Source organism: Emydura macquarii, unplaced genomic scaffold (assembly GCF_026122565.2).
Source record: "Emydura macquarii macquarii isolate MOO-44397 ecotype Brisbane River unplaced genomic scaffold, CSIRO-AGI_Emac_v2 contig_2531, whole genome shotgun sequence".
NCBI lineage: Eukaryota > Metazoa > Chordata > Testudines > Chelidae > Emydura > Emydura macquarii.
This window is the reverse complement of record NW_027132668.1, coordinates 5224424-5249021: the sequence shown is the minus strand read 5'-3', so window position 1 is coordinate 5249021 and position 24598 is coordinate 5224424.

Here is a 24598-nt window from a genome sequence, read left to right as displayed (position 1 = left end):
AGTGCTGTCTGAGTCTGTATCCACCCAGACCTATCAGTCATGATCAGAAAAATTTCTATATCTTGTCATAGGCATTCATCAGGAGGAATTTCATCCAGAGTTGCTCAGGCAGAGGTCACATGCTGCTGATGTCTCTACACCATCACTTTTGGTATGTTCCCACTCCCCAAATGCATTAATGGTGCACTGACCATTCTGACTTGCATAACCTTGTATTATCTTTACAGTCGGATCACTGTAGAGCATTTAAAGGGTGCTGCTGCAAGACAAAAAGTGTACATTTAAAGAAAGGATATAGCTGTCCGCTACTCTGACTCTAAAGACAGGCCAGGACTTGAAATATGATATTCTGGTCCTTTTCCATTAAGTAGTCCTCCACTTAGTACCATAATGTAATTAACATTGTGGGTCTCATGGCTTTTTTTTTTTTTTTAAAGGAATTAGACACCATGACTCACTTGGGCATTAGCTGAACAAATTCTCCCACTGCAGAATGACTCAATCTCTAAGATTGCTATCTGGCAACATTCCGAGATATCAAGAACTAAGAGCAAGCTCTTAATCTGATTTACGGTTGTCTTTAATATTTTTCAAACACCGCAAAACCCTAGTCTGAAAAAAGTTATGAGTTATTTTAAGTACACACTGAACCCTGAGCTGTCTTTCAGCATTATGGATCCTTTTAAAGTCATTGCATTTAATTTTGAAGCCTACTGCAAAAACCCAGATGAAGAAATAGAGCATACAAAGCAGGGCAAGGTACATGCAACCAATAGGACACAGAGTTTGAGAAAAGATTGTGAATGATGTGCTACCCCGATTGATTTCTCCCTTTTACCTCTTTCTGCCTTCTTCCAGTGCGATCAACATTACCCAAAAGAGCCACAGTAGTGTGAATTCATTGTTTCATTTACGATAGTGCTATATATTAATATTAAACAGTATGACAAGGGAAATAGTTTGTGTGTGTGTGTGTGTGTGTATATATATTATTCTCACAGCAAAATGACTGACCAAGTATTATTATTTTATCAGCTACAATTGGTTAAGAACATAGTAAAAGCTTCCTGATTGGTTAATAGTTAAATTACACAGTATTTTAATATCATGCACTGCAAAGAGCTGCAGGAGACACATTAAAGAGCCATTTGTGGCTTGGGAGCCTCAGTCTGAGGCTACGGCTACACTGATGGTGGCAAAGTCACCGCCATTAGATCGATTTCTCTGGATCAACTGAGCGGTCAGTGAAGATCTGCTCAGTCTATCCAGAAATCGACGTACTAAGACCACCTTCACAAGTGGCGTAGCGCTGCGTTCCCATCAGTGTAGTGCAGTGAAGATGGCAGGCAGAAGAGGAGCAGAGAAGTCGACGGGAGTTACGCAAGTTTTTTGCATAGCTTGTGTAACTCCCATCGACTGACACCGAATCCCAGAGGTAAGTGTAGACAGGATCCGAGTATCACTGATAGATCATGTCTGAAGAGTAAGTGATCAAGATGTCATGCAAGGTACTAAAAATTGGGAAGACAGGAGGTGCTTACACATGATTTCTCTGTTCTGGTAAATTGTCAGGCAGAACGGTGCAAAGTGGAGTTTGGAACAGTACGCTTCGTGGCATCCTCATTTCATAGATTTGAAGGCCAGATGGGACCATGGTGATCATCTAGTCAGACTTCCTGTATAACACAGGCCACAGGACATCCTCAAAATAATTCCTAGACACTATCTTTTAGAAAAACATCCAATCTTGATTTTAAAATTGTCAGTGGTGGAGAACTGCAGGAACACTCAGGCTATGTACACACTGATGGTGGCAAATTTGCCGCCGTCAGATTGATATTTCCAGATCAATATAGCGGCAATGAAGATACGCATGTTCAATCGATCCAGAAGTCAATCTATTAAAACCACCTCCAAAAAAAGCGTAGCACTGCATTGACGGAAACGTATTTCCCGTTGGTGCAGCGCAGTGGAAACAGGAAGCTAAAGGGCAGTAATGAAGTCGATGGGAGTTACGCAAGCTACGCAGAGTAGTTTGCGTAACTCCTGTTGACTGTTGCCAAATTTTGCCGGCAGTGTAGACCTGCCCTAAAGGGTTTTCTATAGGACTGACTTTCATTGAAAGGAAAATGTCTCTGTTCCTATAGGCTGTGTACAAAGACAATTTACATTTTCCATTTGGCCTATGGAGCAGTCTGTTTAGAAACTCTCATTTTTCATCTTGAACCCTTTGGTGCAAGCCCATCCCAGTGACCAGCTAAAGCCTACAAGATGGTAGAGAATAGGCAAGAAGAGGGAAGGCATAGCCTCTCAAGCCACCTAGAAATCTCCTTTAAAAGCAAGGGATGACAAAGTGTGAGCATCTGCATCTCCCTCTTTGCTTCACATTTTTGGTGTTCTGAACTTCTGAAAAATCAAGCATCTTGTATTTAGATGCCTAGATATGGCTTTAGAAGCTGGACTTTAGGACCTGGATTTGAAAATTCTGGCCAAGATCTGTGTGTGTTTTTCCTTTTTTTGAATTATTGCTCTGATTGAATCTATTTCTGCACTAACTGCCAGAGCAAAAGCTGTTATTTTCCCCTGTAAAAAGGAATCATTAGTAACTTAATTAGCACAGTGAATCATTATTTAAAGAGTTACTATCAGGTCTAAAATATCTTATTGAGATAATTGCAGAGAAAACTCTTCCCTTTAGATCTCTGTACCAGCCTGACAGAGATCACCTCTCATTGTCATCTAAGATAAAACAGAACAAATTCTTAAAATCAAAATGATGAAATTTCAATTGTTTTGAAATTACATTGTGGGACAAAAAGAAACGGAAAAGAGATGGATTGATTTCTTGCTTTTAAAAATATGATAAAGACTCCTATGATTACAAATTGGTTAATTGCAAAATTTGTTTTCACAATTTCAGTCTCAAAATTGTATCATGTTCCAAAGGACATTTTATACATATCTGGTGATGCTCTATTGAAAAGGTACTTTGAGGCTTTGGATGAACAATATCTGAATGTGATCACAGTCTCTTACAGTTCTGATTCATGGACATAAGCCTCATTGAAGTGATACTTAAAGACACTTAACTGCTACCCTGAAAAGGGAGGGATTCAAGCACTTGCCTCCAGCCCAACAAGGTACTTTAGCATGTGCTTAACTCACAGCATGTGAGTATTTTCGTTAAGTGACAATACTCCCATGATTAAAAGTTACACTGGTGACGAACTACTTCACTGAATCAGGGCCAAAATGCTAAGTGAGGCGAATAGTTCTATGTGGAGTTAATGAGAAAACAGAAAATAATCATCATTATAAAACATTGCTTTTATAAAGGGCCTGATCCAAAGCCCGCTAAAGCCAATATGTGAAATCCTGGCCCCAATGAAGTCAATAGGAGTTTTGCTGTTGACTTCAGTGGGGCCAGGATTTCATCCATTCGGACCCACAGTATTCCAAGTGTTTTGTAAAAATGGGTAATTGTCATCATTGTTTTATAAACAGTGAAACCAAGGCAGAGGTTAAAGGCTCACATAATTGAATCTCAGTGGCTTAGTCTCACACTATCCCTTTCCCCTAAAAAGTTCATAAAATACAAGAATTGCTGTGTATAAAGAAGATCACATCTGCAAGACAAGACAGATATACAGAATATTTAGAAACCTGGTTTCCTTTCACTGAATCGACAGAAAGAACAAGTTACCTAACAAGTAGTCTCTGACTTTTTTCCTTTAAGAATATGTCAAATACTTGATAGCTTCTATGATTATCCATGGTAATCCCAAATCATCATGTGGTTTCATTTCTTTAAATGAGTTGGGTATTTGAACATACAGCAAGATTGCATAGAACAAACAGATGATTAGAAATATATTTGTAATTTTGCAATGTCTTTGTGAATTAGCTATATTTAATTTTGCTTTTGATTCCCATTTTAGCTGTACTGTTAAATGTAGTCTTTGGAAAGCATGGAATAATAAAGTAATTTAGGATAATATTGAATTTCCAAGAGTAAATATTCTTTGGTTGCATACACGTTTCTGGAGTTAATATAATGAGTGATAGATTGTGATAGGCTGTAACACAGCTGTTCAGGTAACTCAGACCCCTCCATAACCCTGTGTGGTTCTGTTAGGGCTGCTTACATCAGGGCTTTGTTGTGGGGGTGGGAGGTACAGGAGAGACTACATTCCAAATGCTGTCCCTTAACAAGTGAGAGGGTGGGGTGGAGGTAAGGAGGGCAAGGAGCAATGGTTCCATTTCCCCTATATGCTCATCTGCAGCAATGGTTAGACAACAGAGGTGAAGCAAGCTGCACTCTGAAAACCAATGACATAAGCAAGATGGCATTAGCAGAATTGTCACTCTGAGGCCTGGTCTACACCTAAAACTTAGGTCAAGCTAGCTATGTCTCTCAGGGCTGTGAAAAACTTCACAGACAAGATCAGCCGCCAGACTACTGTACTGGGTGGCACAGAATGGGAAGGAGGCGAACATCCCGCAGTGCTGAAGGAACAGGTCCAAGTCTATTTAGAAGGATTAGACATACACAAGTCCATGGGGCCAGATGCAATGCACCCGAGGGTGCTGAGGGAGTTGGCTGAGGTGATTTCAGAGCCATTGGCTATTATCTTTGAAAGCTCATGGCAACAGGGGGAGGTCCCTGATGACTGGAAAAAAGCAAATATAGTGCCCATCTTCAAAAAAGGGAGGAAAGAGGATCCAGGGAACTACAGACTGGTCAGCCTCACTTCAATCCCTGGAAAAATCATGGAGCAGGTCCTTAAGGAATCCATTTTAAGGCACTTGGAAGAAAGGAGGGTGATCAGGAACAGTCAACACGGATTCACCACGGGAAAGTCATGCCTGACCAACCTGATTGCTTTCTATGATGAGGTGACTGGCTCTGTGGATGTAGGGAAGGTGGTGGATGTGATATACCTTGACTTTAGCAAAGCTTTTGATACTGTCTCTCACAGTATTCTTATCAGCAAGTTAAAGAAGTATGGGTTGGATGAATGGACTATAAAATGGATAGAGAACTGGCTAGAGCATAGGGCTCAGCGAGTAGTGATCAATGGCTCCATGTCTAGCTGGCAACCGGTCACAAGCAGAGTGCCCCAGGGGTCAGTCCTGGGGCCGGTTTTGTTCAACATCTTTATTAATGATCTGGTGGATGGCGTAGATTGCACCCTTAGCAAGTTTGCGGATGACACTAAGTTGGGGGGAGTGGTAGATACCCTGGAAGGTAGGGATAGGATACAGAGTGACCTAAACAAACTGGAGGATTGGGCCAAAAGAAATCTAATGAGGTTCAGCAAAGAAAAGTGCAGAGTCCTCCACTTGGGAAAGAAGAATCCCATGCACAGCTATAGACTGTGGACCTACGAGCTAGGCAGCAGCTCTGCAGAAAAGGACATGGGGGTAACAGTGGATAAAAAGCTGGATATGAGTCAGCAGTGTGCCCTGGTTGTCAAGAAGGCTAACAGCATATGGGCTGCATTAGGAGGGGCATTGCCAGCAGGTCGCGGGAAGTGATTATTCACCTCTATTTGGCATTGGTGAGGCCACATTTAGAATATTGTGTCCAGTTTTGGGCCCCCCTCTACAAAAAGGATGTGGAGAAGTTGGAGAGAGTCCAGCGGAGGGCAACAAAAATGATTAGGGGGCTGGAGCACAGAACTTATGAGAAGAGGCTGAGGGAACTGGGCTTGTTTAGTCTGCAAAAGAGAAGAATGAGGGGGATTTGATAGCGACCTTTAACTACCTGAAAGGGGGTTCCAGGGAGGATGGGGCTAGGCTGTTCTCGGTGGTGGCAGATGACAGAACAAGGAGCAACGGTCTCAAGTTGCAGGGTGGGAGGTCTAGGTTGGACATTAGGAAAAAGTTTTTCATTAGGAGGGTGGTGAAGCACTGGAATGGGTTACCTAGAGAGGCGGTGGAATCTCCATCTTTAGAGGTTTTTAAGCTGAGGCTTGACAAAGCCCTGGATGGGATGATATAGCTGAAGTTAGTCCTGCTTTGAGCAGGGGGTTGGACTAGATGACCTCCTGAGGTCCCTTCCAACTCTAATATTCTATGATTCTATGATTCTATATAGTTAGGTTGGCAGAGCCCCCACTGTCGAGGCAGCTAGTTTGATGGAAGAACTCATTCATCGACCTAGCTATCACCTCTCAGAGAGGTGGATTACCTCCATGGGTGGAACTTCAATGTTGGAAGCATCTACACTACAGTGGCACTGTAGCATATATGTGGGCTTTGACACAGCTGCACACCATCCTAGTGGATCAGTCTTCTAGCCTAACATTAGTGTTGTTGTATAAAAAGTAATACAAATACAAGGAAAATGATACATTTTAAAGTAATGTAAAAAAAAAAAAAATCTTGATTAGCAAGCATTACAAAACATCTACATTAGTTATCAGGATCAATTCATTTTAACACAATAAATCGCAAACCCCCCTCTCAAGAAGCAGAAACTCCCACATATATGCTCTAGTTTTGAGCCTCCTGAAACATTACAGATCCATAATTTCCATTCTGTGTTTCTGTTCACTGCTGAAGAAATATACCAGTGCCATTTCAACAGCAAATGAAAGAAGAGTTGAGCTTTTCTTATCGGAACATCAGAGATACCATTCCTGCTTTATTGAATTACTTAGTGACATTGACAAAAGCCCTGATGTGAATCTTGATCTGAAGGAGCCCCGATCCCCATGTGTACAATAGTTTTTACTAGATTGCTAATCTCTTTTCTCTCTAACAAAGAGAAAAGACCAACAGAAAAGCTGCTCCTGTGTGCAAGCTAGAATATGCACAAGACCAAAATCAATAAAAGCAGCAGCAAAATCTACTACTTTCATCTAGCCATTTATCCCACTTAGTGAAGGCATTTTTACAATGAAGTTAGCTGGCTCCCAGAACAAGCATTATTTTGTACCTGATTCTTTCTGTAAGGAAGGGTTTTTCATTGTAGAAACTCTAGTCTTGTTTTATTTTTGTTCTTACCTTCCTAGAACTAAAGATTTAACAAATTTACAAAAGGAATAACTTGATGTGGCTTGCTTTAGTTCTCCAAAAAGAGCCAGCATGCTTATACTTAAATAGGTATTTTATAGATCTTGGTGAGACAGGAAATATGTCTGTGTATATGGATATGTCTGTATATAATTTACAGCAGGACATTCACATGTGGGAGTTTGTGGAGACTCCACTGTAACTCACTGAAACCTTATCTACATAGAGCTTTTGCAGTATAACCTAAGGTGTGAATTTAAACCAAATATAGTTTTATGGGTGTAAAATGCTCCTCGTCTCTCCTTATGTGGGCAGTCATATTCCAGAGTGACTGTCCTTGTTGGTTTAACTTACATTGCTTGGAAAGGAGTTTATGCTATACTGAAAAATGCTATTATTATACTGGAGTAAGAGTGTCTACACAAATACAGGTGTAACTATATCTGTATAGCTATGACAGAGTAACTGATAACATTTTCCTGTGTAAACAAGCCCTGAGAAACACTTTGATAACCACTACTGAAATGAGATATAACCTTCTGAGTAATATATTTACTCGTAGATAAATCCTGAGGTAGAATACAGGAAAAAATCCTCTCAATGCCTGTCTAAAATGAGCCTCTGGATGAAGAACTTCTGGCTGAAATTGAAACTAGTCTAGACTGAGGTTATGCTGGTATGAAGAGGGAAGCACGGCAAAAAAACTTGTCTCCTCTAACATTCCCTACTATTAAGGTCATTTACGCTGATTGTTAGATTGGTTCAGAGCCTTGGGGTCCTTTTAGACTCTTCACTATTATTGGATGCACAAATAGCTGCATTGGGTACATATACACTGCAATTGAAAACCCTCAGCTGGCCTGAGTGAGCTGACTTGGGCTCACAGGGCTGTAAAATTGTGGTTTAGGTGTTCAGGCTAGTGCTGGAACCTAGGATCTGGGACCCCACAAGGTGGGAGTGTTCCAGAGCCCAGCCTCCAGCCTAGGCCCAAACATCTACACGGCAGTTTTACAGCACCGCAGTCCAAGCCACGCGTGTCTGGGTCAGCTGACATAGGCCAGCAGCAGGTGCTTAACTGCGGTGTAGATAGACTTATCCAGGATGATCCACCTATACAAAATCCTTCAGACTTAATTATTGCAGTTTGTTTTATCTAGGAATGAATCCACTCACCTTCAGCAAGCTGCATTTGCTGCAAAATGCAGCAGTCTCACTGCTTAGCAACTCGGGTCACCATACGCATGGAACTATGATACTCCATGCCCTCGTTTCCCATTAAATAGAGTCCAGTTCAAGATCTGTCGTCATACTTAAAACCCTCTACAGGGATAAGCCTGAGTTATCTCTTTCTTGACAACCATAACCTCCCACAAGATCTGGAACAATTAAACTGTGACCAATGAGGGATGCTTGATAAGTCATGTTATATCAAGTCTCCTTCTCCAAGGGAAAAACTCATTCACTCGGTTTACTGAAGAGAATTTCACATCAAGATACCAACAGTGCTTAGGGAGCTGCACTGCTTGGCTGTGTATTTCTGGGTAGACTTCATTATGTTGATGTTGACCTTTAAAACTGTTAATGATTTGGGACTAGGTTGCCTTTACTTAAGAGGCTGACTTGCTCTCTGCTCTCTGCCTACCACAGTTGTGCCCAACAGAGATGAAGGAGTTGGAACTTTCTGCTTATAAACAGCTAGGAACGGCTGACAGGTCATTCCTTGAGAGGGTCCTTAGACTTTGGAATTTGTTTCCCTCCTTCATGTAGATCTTTTAACTTTTCCAAAGTTAACACTGCAGAGCTTATCTTTCTCTCCCTCCTCCCCCACAGCATTTTGGAAGGTGGTGGGATGAGGAATAGGGTGGGAATATGGAGTTGATCCAGAGATGCCTGCTGTACAGAGGATATTATATTTACTGGGGTGTGTTTGAGAGTGAACTGAACAATCCATAAATGTCATATTCAAATAATTTGAAGCCATGGAATTTTATCATAGGTATAAGTATCCCAAGTTTAAGATGGGGGTTTATTCAATATTTATACATCTAAATTAATAGATTTGTAATCTCCTACCTAGGATAGTACCTTATACAATTGGGTGGATGCACTGGGGAGTGGTGGGAATTCCCCTGAGGTACCTGGAAATGGACCAACAGATGTCCCGGATATAGTAATTCCGATATTCTTAATAAGGTCCTTGCTGTTGGAGGCCAACACTAATTAGTTTACTTGTTATTGAATTGTGCCCATATAAAGGACATCAACTGTTTGCTCTGTCTCTATATATACCTGACTTTGTATTAATGTTGTTGCTGTTTGTTACAAAGACTTCCACAGCAATACATTTTTATAGTTTCTGGTAAACATGATTGTGTCATTTTGTGCCATTGCTAATTTAATTTAAAAGTCAGAATGTATTTTCCTTTTTCACCTTGAGATAGTGGCTTAGCATCACAAGTTGGCTAACAAGGTTACAGTATGTGCTTGTATCATATACGCTGTTATGGATCTTTACTTGACTTTTGGTGATACAAATTACATTAGTGAATAGGCCTCATCATTTACTTTATCACATTTGTCATCCTAGGGCAAACATGAGCAATTTAAAAGGATTAAGTTGGAGGGATAGAAAAACTGGGAAAGCCATTTACTGCCCTCAAAACTTTTGCTTTTTATATACAATGATAATCTAAAGGTCTTGTGCCAAATGTACAATGGAGAAGCCTTCCAATTCCCTCTTTAGCTATTCATTGTGTTTTCATTAAGTGGGACCTTGGATACAGTTTTGGAGCAATTTTTTGCAGACTGACCCTTCTCTATTAATCCCCGTCACAGAGTGCACCACTCATTGCAAGTCTGGTGCCTCCTCCTGTATCAGCGCTCTGTAAATAAACCAGCATGCGTAATTGCACTGGGTGACGCCTATGAGTCCTTTTGTTGCGGGGGAGTGGAGAAACCCCCCCAGAGGACCCAGAAGGACAGGGAGCCCATGGCAATTGGCTACTCTGGGACTTGTCTGGGACCTTCTTCTGAAGCCATTGCAGAGAGTAGCTGTTAAGATGGAAGAGACCCTGAAGTGGCTGATAATGGCAGCGCAAGAGATGCAGCAGACTCAGCAAGCGGAAAGGCAGGCCCTGATGAACTGGCAGGCTGCCCAGCAAAGGAGCCAGCAGGAGTTCGTGAGGGAACAAGCAGTAACCCAGCAACAACTGCTCCAAAGGGTGCTGAGTCCAGTAAGCAGGGATGGTGCCAGAGAAGTGGGTTGGGGACTGTGCAAAATGAGCCTAACAGACAACCCTGATGTCTTTTTGGGGCCTTTTGAGAGGGTGGCTAAGGCAACGGGCTGGGAGAAGGCAACCTGGGCCTTGCGCCTCGCCCCGTAGTTGGGAGGTGAAACTAAAGCCGCCTATATGGCCTTGGGGGGAGACCCAAGCCAGAGACGATGACGTAGTAAAAGTTGCCATTTTAGACCACGTCGGATTCTTGGTGGAGTGGTACAGCCAGAATTTTCAGGAAACCAGGTGGACTGAGTGCCTGCAACCCCAGGTGTTTGCACAGCGATTAATGGACTGGGCCGCGTGGTGGTTGAGGCTGGCCACCCAGTGGTGGAGGAGGTTCTAGATGTGGTTGTTCCGGTACAGTTCCTCCACAGCTTCCCACAAACTGTCCGAGTCCAGCGGCAGCGGCCGGGTAGCGGTATGACTGATGGAGCAGTATGTGAAGGCAGAGGCTTCCACGAGGGCAGGGAAGCCCCCAGAACCCACACCCAGGAAGGGGCCAGAACTGGGGGGGGGGGGGGGCAGCAGAGGCTGGGATATGAGCTGCTGGCACTGTGGCTGCCTCGGTCATAAGAAGCAGGACTGGCCCGAGATGGAGTGGGGACTTGTGGACTTCTGTGGGTGGACTGAAGGGCAGGGGAGGAGGCTGAGAGTATGGCCTTTGGCCATGATAACCATTTGGGTGGAGAAGAGGACCCAGCAGAGGGTAGGGACCCAGCCTCCACCCAGTCACTGGTTCGAAGGGGGCTACTGAAGGCATGTTGGATGGTCCCAAGAGCCGGGGTGGACCTTAGGTGTGTCCACGGAGATACCAAGAGGTAGCCACTGGCGCAAGTGCCATTGGAGGCACAAGGGCAGTTTAAATGGCAACTAGTGGGAGTAGTCACCAAGTTGCCTTACCCGGTCCTGATTGGGAAAGATTGGGGACCCCCTCCCAGAGGGTATGGGAACCCTGCAGAGCCAAATCGGGAGAACAAGGGAGCACAGGACCCCACAAAGCAGGAGACAACCCCTAGACACAAGCAGGAAAAGGGAAAAGAAGGATGCCCTGAGGAACCAAAGGATGAGGGGCAGGGGCAAGGAGGAGAGGTAGGGATAAGGACCAGTAACCTGGGCCCTGTGCAGTCCATAGAGTGCGGGGAGTCCTGGGCCTGCGGGAAGTAGGGGCACCGGTGGAAGCAGTGCCTAGACCAGGTGGGCCCGAGTCCCACAGAGGTGACTGTTGTAGGATTGGGGGCAAAGGGGCCCCCAATGGTGGCCCAAACGCTGGAGAGCCTAGCCACTCCACAGCCTCAGTAGGGAAACTTGGGAAGGCTGAAAATGGAGCGTCCTGGATCGGGGGCAGGATGTTGGATCTGTGGCAACAAGGAGCAATTGGGGGAGGCGTGCCCATACTGGGGAGGAAGTACGGCTGGAAGAGAGACCCAACCCTTTTCCAAGGGCCCTGGGGATCACGAGACCAAGAAAAGAGAACCCCCTTGTACTGGCCACTATATACGGCCAAAGAGAGGAAGAGGTTGGTTCATTAAAGGGGGGAGGTATATAGCAGAGTGGATGAGTGAAGCCCTTCGGTGTCTCCATTAGCCCCCCCCTTGGGTGCCTGGGCCGGAGTAAGCTGGACCAGCAGAATCCTGCCAGCAGGGAAAAGGGTAAGATCTGAAGGTGCTGATTAACCCACACCAGAACTGGCCTTTAGTGGGGTAAGCAGGAACAGCTGTTCCCCTCGCTGGAGGGGACATATAAACAAGCCAGGGAGAAACAGAGGGAGGAGGGTAAGAGCTTGGCTCCTTAGTTTGCCTCCTGACTAGAATGGGTGAGCAGCCCAGAGCCTCAGGCCAAGTAGGTCTGATTCAGAAGTGGGAACTGTATCAGAGCTCTGTAAATAAGCCAGCACAGGTGATCGCACCAAGTGATGCCTACGAGTCCTTTTGTTGTGGGGGAGAGGGGGAGACCCCCCAGAGAATCCAGAAGGGCAGGAAACCCATGGAAATTGGCTACATCTCTGTCCGTATAAAACTGAATGTGGAATTTGCAAGAAGTATATATTATGCAATGTTATGCTTCTACAGTTTGAACAACAGGTAACTTACTTGTGTTGTTTTTCTATTACAAGCATGATCAATGGCTTAATAACCAGGTCAGTTAATAGAAACTTAACAACTAGATATATGGGTTTTTTCGGTGCTGATTTGCAATTTGTAACATACAAGACAACTCTGAAGTCAGTAGAAACAAGATATTAAATTACAAGGCAACAAATCTCATGTAAAGGACCTCATATTACTATTACCTGCATAAAATAAATCAACAATCACAGTTATATATGCATTTCTGGTGTCCAGGAAGATACTGCTGTTTAACTGAGTCCCATCACTTATACAGTTTTATTTTCTGATTAATACAATAACTGGGGACAGTCACCCTATTTTCACAGCCACGGCCTTTCAAACAGCAATTTAGTTAAGAGCTATGATTTTCTCCATCTCATTTACCATGTGCTCTAGAAATTGTCAGATCACCTCACTTAGGGTAGTCACAATATCACATGAGCCCAAAGTTCCTATTTTTATTGTGCTGGATTCACTGCTCCATCTGCGTAACCCCGTTCCCCCCAAGTAAGAATGGAGTGATACAATAGTGAATCAGTCCCATTCTTTCTTTCCTCCTCTCATTCTTTTTTCATGTACAATCTTTCTCCTGCAAGCCCCTTGCAATAGTGGCTCTTTTCTACATCGCCACAGTAGCCAGAGAATGTACTTGTACTCATAAAAAATGTTATTAGTGTCGTTTCATTAACCTTCACAGCACAGTTGTGCATCTTATGTGCTTACGTCAGAATTGCTGCTTTACTTGATGATCCCTTTGACTTGGGAGATACAAATTACATGAGAGAATGATACTCAATTTACTTTGGCTTTTTAAAATCATCATCTGACCAGAGAGATTTCTATATATAGATATATATAGTAAAGAGAATGTCTTTCCTGAGATTTCACCTCTGTTATTTTTCCATTGTCAGACAGTAAGCTTCAAGAAGATCTCATTCATCTTGAATTTAGATCTGACAGTGTGCTGCACGCTGCTGTGCTTGTTTGTATTTATAGGGCCACATTGTTCCATTGATTTTTATGCAGAATTCCCCATTGACTTCAGTGGATTGCTCTGAGTAATAGTTGATGGCATCAATAGGGCCCTTACTAATGAACAAGAGCTGGCTCATTCTTTTTCAGATTCAGCATTATGGAGTTTGATACCACAGACAGTAAAATCCTGAATGAGTAACAGTTTGATATTATGCACTTTTTCTCCTTATTTGGGTAACACTTAATGGGAAGAACCTGAGAAACCTGACATCACAACGTGCATTAGATTGTACACCACTGGTTTCATTTATAACAAATTAGTGAACTGGTGTGTTATTTAATTATCCTTTTCCTGTGCCATGTCAAGCATTGACCACTGGAGATCAGCATCAAGTGCAGCATCTGGGTGAAAGAAATCCACAAATAGCCTATGGACAGTCTCACTTTCAGAGAAGATCATAAACAGAGGAGCCCTAAATCTGATCAAGCAGACTGACAATTCAGTCAGGATCAGATTCACCCATTCTGTGGGGAGCCACTGCAAGGTCCTTTGTATTATTTAAGCCTTGCATTGAAACTCTGCAGGGAAGGGAGTCAGGAGCAGCGGTGCATCCTCTGTATATTACAGAAAGGGTCTCCATGCTGGCCGCACCCTAGTAAGTAGTAAAAGACCGCAGTGAAAACAGGTCAGGAGTGGGTCAAGACCGACCATGAGGACCACATTTATGAGGATCTGGTTGCCCAACAACATTGGACTATCACTCCAGCTGATAGGGCCAAGACCTCAGGCTGGAGGTGGTGGATTCCACCTACTTCCTCTCTTCCTCCCTCCCTCCCATACAGAAAGCCCAATTCTTGGGAATGGATTTCACCCTAAATGAACTGAAGACAAGAGTGGTCATACATCAGAAGAAACAAGAACTACATGACAAGACCGACCAAAACAACACACAAGTCATTTACAAAATAGAGATCTATAAATTAAATGGCCAAACGAGTAAGTAAGTAAATGCAACAAGGATGGTGTGGAAAATTTGGAATAAGGCTATTGGTCCTCCATAAGACTTCAATATCCAGTGCTGTCAGCCGTGCAGCTTCAAAAGCACTACCTTCTCAAGTCACAGAGTAACTCCTAATCTGTTCTTGGTAGTTTAAATTTGCTCAATATTTTCCAGTTTCCTGACACCCTGTTTCAAGAAGTGCTTGATAATTTTACAGCTCAGTTAATTAGCATGATGGCAATTAGTGTGGCAAAACTACCATTTAAAAGACAGATCAGAACAAAATATAAAAGGGAAGGAGATACTATGTCAGTGTGTGGACAGCAAAGGGAACAAAAAGGGATAATCTTTTAAATACACATCGGCTATAGAAAATGAAGTTAATGATGACATATTCACCATAAGGCCTAAGAAACGAACAATCATTAGAAAAAATGCATAATTCCATCCCATTGTTTTTGAAAGATGGAAAATACTTTATCCCAAAGAAGTCCTTTCCTCCCTCTCCTGCTCCCATGAACCACATGCACACAGTAAGTTCCAACAATGTTAATGGAAGTCGTTAGTTTAAATGTCTTCTATGTTTGACTTGAACATCTATGTAAATGCAATTGCCAAAAAAAACAAAAACAACAAATTAATCCCCACAAACCTCAACTAGTGTCAAATTATTGCGTCTCATGCTTTTGGGAAATATACTTCCACTTGTATTTTAATGCTACTTCTGACGGTGTGGTATGAATATTCATAAGTGGGAGTAGAATGTGACCCATGGGGGTTCTGGGGACTTAATTTCTATTCCTATGATTTGTGATGTCACCAGAATTCCTTGGAGAAATTATGTTGTCATGACAGAGATTAAACACTATATATGTTATAGCTATTGAAAAAAATCAATCATGTAGTAAACCATGTTGGGCCTAATTCTCTTCTTACTTTGGTATAAAATCAGGACCAACTCCACTGTCAATGTCAGAACAGGTCATCACTCGTGTCTGTGTATTTCTTTTCTCCAACACTTCTTCTGGAATGAAACTATTTTAGATGCGGACCACAGAGAATTAAAAGTGCGTAGAATGTTTCTGATTAGAGATAATGAATTCTATTAAAGTTTAGTAACCTATGAGTTATCTTAGTCATGAAACTTTATAGGGCCTTACTCTGCAAGCCTAACAGACACAGATTAACCCCACTGAAGTCAATGGAAATTAAGTGCTACTCAGGATTAGTAAAGGTTGCTCGATTGGATTATTGTTACATATGGATCTATAATAAAAATACATGGAAATATTTCCAAAAATATAACTTCTGTAATGTATTACATGGTACCTGTGTCTACATTATATGTTGTTAGTTGTTGGCTGTGTGTGTATGTTCTGTGTACTGTCCCAGCTCTGCGTAGATAGTTGACACAGCAGGCCTCGATCGAACTACCCAATAAGACCACAGACCTGTTCTGTAGCAAAGGAACCCAGCCATGTTATTGTTGATGAAGCATGGTCCTAGTATCCCATAGACTCTACAGGATCATTAACACATGTATGCCCATAACAATGGACCAGCGCAACGAATGGTGGGACTTTCCATTCCCTCCTCAGCCAGACAAAGTCACTCCTTCTGTGACCCTCTTTTATACTCCTATACAAACAAGTTACATGTTGCCTCCTTTGACGTGGTTAGTTGCCACCCTTTACCTTGTACATGTTCGTTCAATTAAAACATCTCTATACATTATGAGGTCATCCTGACCTTATCTTTAGGAGGCATCAACGTGTGCTTGTTATCTTTGGGGAGTGTGTTTATGCCAAATTTGGTATCAGGGTGTTCTAGTACCACCCTTCTGGAATGTGTTTGTGTGACTGTCCTGGGCATCGTACTTCTTAGGAAAGTGTGTGTGTTTTTGCAATACCAGCCCTGTTCTTGCCAGGTTCTGTGAACTTGCAAGCAGGCATATTTTGTAAAAGGACCAGACTTCTTCTTACAGCCTGACTCTTGCTAACTTTGCTTTATCTTACTAGGGCTTGACTTTAGTTCGGGCCTTAGGCCTCATCAGGCCTCTTACCAGGCTCACTCTTTCTACTACAATACACGCCCCCTCCCCCATAAAGCCTAATAAAAAACTTAATACCACACCATTGGATATTATAATGCTAGTGGTTTGGATGTTTTCAAGTTACAAGAGTATGAATAAAATACAGATCATGTGTTATTTTGATGAATTGACTGATTTCTGTGCATAAGGGGTAATGCTATTCTATCTGTACAGTGGAACATATATCCTTCCTGGCAAATGGATTTATCCTTTGGCTGTATTGACTATGTGCTGCCCTCTTTCTTGCTTTCCTCATTTTAGTGAATTGTGATGTACAGTTGTGCAGTTCCAGGAAAGAAGAGCAGCTTGTTTGGTTTATAGGTTGTGTCTGTTTTCATCCTATGGAAAAAAGGACAGATTTTTTACACTGCTGTGCCCGTGTTGTTGCAATGTTTGTAATGGCATTTCTGGATGAGATTATTACATCCATGGCATAGTCCTTTAATGGATGGTATCTGAACTGCTCAAATGTGTTTCATAGCCCTTACATGCTGACTGAATAAAATGAAAAAGAGACAAATAAACTGACCTGAAATTTATCCGCATGTTCTCTACCTCAGCTGCCTGAAGGTATCAGCAACATCTACTAGCACAAAAAAAAAAAAAACCAAAAAACCAAAGAAAACAAATTTTTTCCCCCAAGACAGCACATCCACACCAGTGAGGTGACAGCTAGGAGATTTCACCTCTTTCTGTTAAGCTCAGACCTGGCCAGTGATGACCTCTGGGCTTGATTATTTCAGGTCATATCCAGGAGTGAACCCACATGCCTTGAAAGAGCCACAACTGGTACAAAACACTGCATCTGCGTGGCAACACAGGTCACCATGAACACATCCTACCACTGCTTCACACTCTGCACATGCTCCCCATTAAATATATAGGTCAATTCACGATCTCAGTTCCAATATTCACAGCTCTCCATTGATTAGTCCTAGTTACCAGAGAGATCAGCCCACCCTCTGCAATCATGACCTCTCTTGACAGCTACATTCTACTGGAACAATGATATTGTCGACAAATAGGGTGAGTCTCGTAAGTGCAGAAGACAAAAATTTTGTAGGTGCTGGACTTCTCTTTTGCAAGAATAACTTCCATACAGTCTAAAAACAACCACAGAGTTCAGATCTAAATACAAAACTCATCTTTTTTTACTTGGCTTTCCCTCAGTAATGCCTTCACACAAAACATTTCTCCTAGAGGCTGGAAAGAAAGATAGAGAAAGATTTATTGTTATTTTAATCATTCTGTTAGTGCTCAGTATACCTAGATATCTCTGTACCTAGATGGCAGATCCTTCCAGGCCTACCTCTGCAATACCTCTACATAAGCTAAGCTGTCTCAATCAGAGTAACATCCAACTATATTCCCCATTAACAGACGTACGGCCACTTATTTGTTTCAGACATTGGACTCTATATCAGAAGCCAAGATTGAAAATGGGGAGAGATTTTAGATTCTGGGGTACCAGTTGAAAATTTCTGAGCATGCTCTTTGAAATGAGCAAGGAATTTACCGGCACTAAAAATACCTTTCCCAAGTTTTTGATGGAGTCTATTGGGATAAGACATCCCATCTGGAGCTTGGTCAATGATGTGCGACAGTGTAGACATGATTAAAAAAAGCTCAAGGTTATGTAGATCTTGACTCTCAGGTCTTGATTCTTAGAACTTCCCAGTAACTCAGGACATAGCAAGTTTCTGGATAAAAACATAACTATCTGTAACTATACAAGGTAACTTGATTTTAATACTGTGCATTGCAGTAGTTTCTTTTGGCAATGAGTCATTATTTGTAATGGAAATACTGACATACATTGTGACTCATAACAGCCCATGAAAAACTGCATGAAATCTTAGTGGGATTATAGATACTCCATGTCACCAGGGCTTAATATTTTTAGCAGCCAAAATGTTTTGTATATCAACATACACCTGGAAAATGCTGAAAGAGCTTCTTTTCATGTGAGTGCTGATATTTCTTAGCCAGGTTTCCCTTTAAATATGTGGAGCATCTGGTTGGGGGAAGACCTTCTGGGCAAAAATGTAGCTGACAGAGCATCCTTATGCATGTAATCCAAAGCTTTTAAAAACATTCATCTCTCTGGGGTTTCCCTCTTGTAGTTAATGCAGTTTTGGGCTGCAGTACTCTCAGAGGAGCTGTATGTGTGTTTCAGGAAATTGAAACCTTGGAGGAATGGATATCTCTTCCTAAGTCTCTCACATGTTGAATGGGAAGAAAAATAAACTTCAAAGAAAAGTGTTACCATCACCAGAGCTTATTGTCACAAATAAAGCCTTTGGGAGATCATAGCATTACTCAAGAACATAATATTAACTTTAAAAAATGAATTACATAGCAATGACTGAAGAATCCACATTACTTGGTTCCAAATTTAGATGAACTATATTAATCTACATTAAAATTGGCTAGAGATTAATTAAAACAAGGGCTTTTTGTTTTATTTTCAGTTGCCAAGATTTAGGGTACAACTGCGTAGTTATCCATCGATATCAGTAATGTAAAGCAATGCACCGTCAATAATATACTAAAGTTCCTTTGCTGAATTATATTATTTTGAATGTAATTATTATTGTAGTGTTGAAGCAGAAGATGCTAGCTTTCAAGAAGAATTAAAAACTAGCCTATGGATTATTCCTATACAGAAAAGTCTAGGACACTAGCATTATGGTTGAAAGTGCTTATCAGTGATATAAAAACCATCCTCCCAAGAATATCACAGTTACCAAAAAAGCAGTGGAGTGACTTGTGATTTTTACTGATGTAACTGAGCTCAGAATATGGTCTGCAGTGTTTGTTTGGTCTGTATCTGGCTTTATCTAGCTGAACTTCAAGGGAAAGAAACTGACTCTCAGAAACTCAAAATAAATGTAATAATGTTTGAAAAATTGTATTAAAATGTGTTAGCTAGTAAAGTTTCTTGGTGACCATCTAGTAGTCTTGTTTAATGGTGATTATTAGAATTAAATTGTTAGGGCCAAACTCAGCCTGGGAGTAAACTGGTACAACTCCAGTTACTTCAATGAGTCATGCCCATTTACATCTGGATTGAAATGGACTCCTTCATTTGGGTACCTAAATGGGAGTTGAACCCTTTGGAAAAGTCTGGCCCTGTAGAAGATTGAGCACTTCTGAAATCTGGCCTTAGTGTGCACATTAATATTCCAACTAGATCTCATTACTCTTTTGGGAAGTGCCCAAGAAATTGTAGCCTTCAGTGCATACAAGACTTCTGTGCATAAGATCTTATTAAATTACCTCTGTCTCTCTTTCTTCATGTATTCTGCACTGATTCCATCAAGAATACAACTGCTCTTGAAGGAGACATGACTGGAAGTTGCCTGTCAGTGAATACTTTTGTTTCGGGCACCAGGAATTATATCTACTCTTCTGTTTTTCTACTGACCCAAGCTACTAGTTTTAAAAAAAAAAAAAAAAAGTCATGTGCAGTACATAGCATCAAAAACTGTTAAAGAAATAGCTCCTGCCCTTAACAGGTAGAACAAAGACTAAAATCATCTAGGGTTCGGCAAGCATGCATTATCATTGCAAGACAGTGCAAAAGGTAGCACAGAAAATAGTAGGGATTTTGTTCCATGCATTAGCAATAACTATTGCCCCCAGTCATGCCAACACTTAGGACTATACATATGAGTAGTCCCTTTGACTTCTGTGGGAGTATTCATAAGTAAAACATCATGCATGTGCTTAAGTGTTTGCATGATTGATGCCTTAATCACTAACTCTAGCTACAACAGCCAAATGAAGTAAAAAGCCGGGGATAAACACTGAATCACAGAAAATCCTGGAAAACAGATGGCCTGTTTTTTCAGAGCCTCTATAGCTCCACTTGAGACTTCCCTTCCATTATAAACTAATTTGGCCCTTCCTTTAAATTCTCAAAACTGTAATATCTTATTTAAATTTTGCATGTGTGTTCTGTGATCAGCTGCCAATTTTCTGCTCATATTTGAGGTGATACAGACAAGTGGTTTTCGCAACATGGGAAACAGGCAAAAATAGATGATAATCATGACTGTTAAGTTTTAGTTACTATTTTTCCTTGCCTCATCTACAGAACGGTTGTACTAGAAACTTTAAATGAAATGTGACAGATCTTGGTGAGTTTCTAATATCCAGGACCAATTACGGTATTGGAAAGGCATAACGGTTGTTCCTAATTTGGCAACAAACATCAGCATGGTCCATTGGCCTCTAGTGCTGAAGGTGGAGACCTAAACTTTAATTTAAAATAATTTCTCCAGGTGTCTTCCATGGAGAGACTGTTTTCAAAAGGCAAGTGAATTGCTAAGGAGGTTTGATACTGTGAAGTACTTTCTTTTTTTTTCTCTCTCTCTCTTTTTTTTTTTTTTTTTTTAAAGTTGTAGACCTTTGGAAGTCTTTAATAAAAGGTCCTCAATCCAAAAATACAAATATGTACAAATGAGTAACTTTACTCATGCTCAGTAACTCATCTGCATAACTGTTTGCAGAATTATGCTATAGGTATGTAAGGAATAAAGCATGGATGATGGTTGAATGATGTCATTCTCCAGATTGGATTCGAGTTATTTAGGTACCTTAATTATACAATTCCATGTTTATGGGTATTTAGGTTTCTTTAAATTAAACCTTCATGAACCAGAATTTTTGATAGCTTCAAAGTTTTGATAACATAGATACTTTTGTAAAGTTTTTTTTTTTTAAACTCTGTAGTTTTGGAAATGCACTCAACTCTAACTCTAACTCATGATACCTTTTTGTCTGAGAATGTATTTCAGAATAATTTATTTTCTCATATTCACTATCTCCATAATCCATTTACACTGATTTAATTAATATCCGAGTTGTCCAACTATTATCATTTTAAATCCCAACTCACAGTCTGAAGGACATATAGTATAGGGCGGACAAACTTACTGACCCTCAGAACTGCATATGATAATCTTGAGACATTTGGGAGCTGCAAGACATGCACCACCTTTACACAGGCATTTTAAAAAATATTAACATCCTACTTACTGTTTCACGGCTAATTATTGCTAAAGATAGAGCCTTGTGGGTCTCCATCCTGATTGTAAGTCTTTGGAAATCCAGTTGATATGTTGTCAAGGTGGTACAGAGGAACTTGGTCAGATGTTGATTTGTAAGGACTGCACAATGTTTCGATTTTACGAACTTCAATACAGCAATTCATAGCAGTATACTGTGCCGAAACTTCAAATGAGACACACTAGGATACTTCCAGAACTCGATTGTGGACAGCCGCCGTTGATCACATCAGCCATGAATGGGTTTACAAGAAAGGTGAAGCAGGATCTCAACATCTGCAAGTCTTCAGACCTGGCCTGAAAGTCATCAAGCTGTCCTTGTAATTTACCTCTGTATTCCTCAAGTTTGTTATCGTCTACTTCAATTTCAGGGAATGTGATTACCCTACTCATGAGATGGGGAAAGTGGTTGAAGTTTCTTGACACTATGTCTCTTTGCAGAAGCTTTAAGTTGTTCTGGAAGCTGACGATTGTCTGAGTAAGGTCAGAAATAATCTTATCCTTTCCTTGGACTGCCAAGTTGAGAGTTTGCAGATGCAGCATAATATCAGTGAAAAACCTCTGATCCTGCACCCATTGCTCATCTTCCAGTTGTGGATAGGACCGGTCCTTTTCTTCAAGGAAAGCATTGATGGGCTCCAACAGTTCCACAAACCTGTTTAAGACATTGCTAGTTGATAACCACCTCACAATACAATAGAAAGATACATTGTTAGGTTTGTCATCAGATCCAGTTCTTTGATGAAATTTTTGAACTGTCAAGGAATCTTCCTGTTTGAGTGGATAAAATTGACAATTTCAAGGACTATTTTCATAACATTTTCATACTCTAAGTATGTGCATTCATGATGAATGATGCAATGAAGAGGGAGAAACGCCAGAAATTTGGGATCACTTTTTCAAGAGTCCTATAAGGCCTATTTCCCACCCTACTCCCACCATTGCAGGTGCTCCATCTATTGCAACACTCACAAGTTTACCAAGCAGTACATTGGCATTTGTCACTGCTTACTCAAGGGCTTTATTTATATCAACACTGCTTTTGGTGCCACTAAGTTCAATTTTTTTTTTATATTCGGAACCATAGTGAACAAATATCGCTAGTAGTTGTTTATCTTGTATATCTATGGATTCATTGAAAGCTAGGCTGAATGCTGAAGAACTCTTTACATTGCAAGCAAGATGCAAAACAACACCAGCACTGATCTGGGAGATATGCCTCTCCACAGTGTGGCGCGAAATTGGAATTTGCTTTATTAGTCATTGAAGTTGTTTGTTACTTGGACTTAAAATTGCAACCACTTCTGAAATATTCCTCTTAACAATTTCTCCATCACAATATGGATGTTTAACATGAGCAATATTCCATTACATAGCAAAACTAGCTTCGACTGTTGTGTCAGCTTCTTTAGTGAACACTGAAAGTAGTGTCTATTGACTGTTTGGGTGTAATTTTAAATGCGGTTAACTTGTTTTTCCTTAATTCTGATCCAGGAGGTTATTTAGAGGAAAAGTTATTGTGATTCGTTTTGTAGCGATGTTTCAAGTTGCTTGCTTTGTAGTGAGTGAGTGATGTATTGCAGATAAGGCACAGGGTTTTCCATCTTTAACAGTGAATGCAAAATCTTCCTCCCACTTTGACCTAAAACTTTGGTTTTCTTCTTCAAACTTGCGTTTCTTACAACGTGAAGATGTCATTGTCATCCACGAAATTAGCGTAGGGTTAACACTGACATCTAAATCAATTCAAATGTGACTTATGAACAGTAAACACAACCTGTATTCTTCAGAATGCAGGGAAAGCCTGAGCACATGAGGTCCGCACAGAATGTCTGAATACAGAATGATGTAGCTTTCTGCTATAATGCGCATGTGCAAGCTTCTCTTGATCTCATTCTTCACCTACAAGACTGGTGGGGGGAGAGGGAAGAAGTAGGAGGTGGAGCTCAGGGCTTCTGCCCTATGGTGGGGAGAGGGCTCTTGGGCTTTAGTCCCTATGGGAGCTGCCTGCCAGGGCTTATGGTCATCAGATAGCAAGTGTTAAAAATTGGGACAGAGGGTAAGGGGTAATAGGTGCCTATGTAAGAAAAAGCCCCGAATATCGGGACTGTCCCTATAAAAATCGGGATATGTGGTCACCCTGCCAGGGCTCCTGTTCTCTCTCCCCTCCACCCCAGCCAACACGGTTTCCTTCATGGCTTGGCTTCCCTCCACCCACTTACAAGAGTTGAACTGAAGCAGTCACACTCAGAGAGACAGCACTGGGGCAGAACAAAACAGGCTGAGGGAAGGAGTCCTCGACCTTAGAGCCAAATGAGCTCCCCAGCTCAATCTCCTCTCTAGGTGGCTAACCACTGACTCCTCCCCTTGGTGCTTCATCCACCCACCACTGACAAGGGCTGGTCTCTGATTGGCCCCTCTCAGCTCCTGCTCCCAGCAGCAACACAGACAATGACTAGTGGAGTGGTGAGGTGAGTTATGGTGGGGAAGGTGGGTCTTGGGGATTCTACCTTGTGGTGAGGTAGGGGGTCTTGAGGCAGAAGCCTTGAGCTCCCGTCCAAGCTGGTAGATGGAGAATGGTTGGAGCACAGAGAGATCTGCGAGCCACACTTGAACTGTCAAAGAGCCACATTTAGGCAACCCCATCATTTACCTACGTTGTCTTTAAAATAAAAGAACAATTGACATAATGAGATAACTAAGTGTTACAGTGTGTATGCATTTTACATGAAGTAAAATGTCACATGAACAGTAGAGAAAACTTTTAGGTATAATTTTACAAAAGAGAATTGTATATGATACTTGGAAATTCATATCTGAAATAGCCTCGAAGGTATTTACAGTTTACATAGCAAACCATTAACTTTCAGAAACGGAAGAAGATGTGGCATGCTGGGGGAAATATGTAATCTTTTGACCAGTCCTTGAATAGTCATGGTAAAATTAATATTTGCTACGATATCTTTCAGAATTGAAAATCTTCCTATAATGATCCTATATAAATATATATCTTGTGTTCTCCCTCACTCACTCAAAAATAAGAAAAGAAAAC